Here is a 1,693-nt window from a genome sequence, read left to right as displayed (position 1 = left end):
GCTGCGCTGCCGTCGGCGGGGTGAAGATGAGGCTTTCATCCCGGCCGCTTCGGGGTAACCGCCTTGCCCTCCCGTCCCCAGAGGGGCCCCCGGTCGGGCCCCTCCCCCCCCTCCCCGCCCCGTCGGCTGCCGCAGCCTCCCCTGACCACGGCGGGCGGGTTATTCCACTCTAATTCCCTCCGCTGGCTGCGACGGGGCTGGGTATTTTTACCCTGGCACTGGGCACCGGGAGAATATCCCCCCTGCCAGCCGCACACGTCTCTTGCCTTTTCGGCTGGATGTTTCTTCCACCTCCCAAATTTTTCTGGGGAAGCCCTGAGCACGTGCACAGCCCAGACCCACAAAACCCGGGGTGTGGGTGAGGGCGGCGGGGGGGGGGGGGGGGGGTCGGGGACGCTGCCCGCGCCTGCCCTCCCCTGTGCCTTTCTCACCCAGCAACTACCTCTCTGCGCCCGCCGCCGCTCGCCCAGCCTCGAGCACCCGATTGCACTGCCCCAGCCCGGCCGTACCTCCCTCTCGCTGCTGGAGCATCGGGGTCGAGGCTTTCGCTTCCTAAACCTGCCCGCACCGGAGTCTGCGTTCGTCATTTGTGGCATGAGGTGTTACCGGTGCTCAGCGGGGACCAATTGATTGCGCATGCTCCTCCGCGGGTGTAGTCGTCGAGTGAAACAGATGAGCAGAAATCAGTCACCTTCAGGGACAGGGTCGCGCGGCTGCAAACAGCGGTACCTCCCCGAAGGCAGAGCCTGGGCGTCCTGCCTGCTCCGCTCCGCTCCTCAGGGCTCTGACAACCCCAATATCCAGATTGGATTCCCAGGAGCCCCCCCCAGCCCCGCAGAAGTCACTTCGCCGGGGTGGTGAGGTCCGCCTGCCCTGCAAAGCAAGGGACTTTTCTCAAAATCTACTGTATTTCAAGGGAAGGTAATTTATTGTCTTTAATAAACACTGAATTTTGTTTTCTCCAATTACTCCGGTCTCGGGTTTGTGCTTTAAGACCCAAGAGGGGTTCTCCAGCCAAGCCCAGGACCAAGAGCCAGCCCCGGGTGCCCGGAGCCGCGGGGAAGGGCTGGGGACCCCTCATCCCTCTCCCCCTGCCCAGGACCGGAGCTGGGGGGGGTCCCCTCCTCTCCTCCAGCCAGCACCGGCGGGGAGGGCCCTACCTCCCCGTACCCCCTGGGGACACCAGGCAGCCAAAGCAAGGTCTGACCTTGTTTTCGCTTCAGATCTTTTGTTTTTTTGGTGTGTGCGTGTAAACCATCGAGCAGAACAACATGAAGGATTACGTAAAATCACATTTTCTCCAACAGATTTTTATGGCAGGTGAGGAGCGGCTAAGCTGGGCAGGGAGGAGGCGGTGGGGAAAAGGCAGGGGGGCAGGAGCAAGCGCTGGGGTGATTTTTGGGGGGCCCCAGCGATGATCTGAGCCGTGACCCCAGGCTGCCTTCACCCCAGATGCTGCCCCATAACGTGGTTTCTTCCCCCGCAGCCCCAGCCTTTAGTCCTTTGCCGGCTGCTCCGCGCCCAAGCCGTCGGAGAGCTTCCCGGGCAGATGTGGCAAGGCATTTTTATGTCTTTTTTTATTATTATTCTGAGCAGAGATTATATCCTGAGGCTTTAAAGAGCTTTCAAACCCCCTGCTCCTCCCCCGGCCGGTGGCTAGCGCAGAGCCGCCGGGGACGGCTGAACCGGCTGG

Source organism: Aptenodytes forsteri, unplaced genomic scaffold, assembly GCF_000699145.1.
Source record: "Aptenodytes forsteri isolate BGI_AS27 unplaced genomic scaffold, ASM69914v1 Scaffold258, whole genome shotgun sequence".
Lineage (NCBI taxonomy): Eukaryota > Metazoa > Chordata > Aves > Sphenisciformes > Spheniscidae > Aptenodytes > Aptenodytes forsteri.
The sequence above is the reverse complement of the archived record's forward strand: the minus strand, read 5'-3'. Positions refer to the sequence as shown.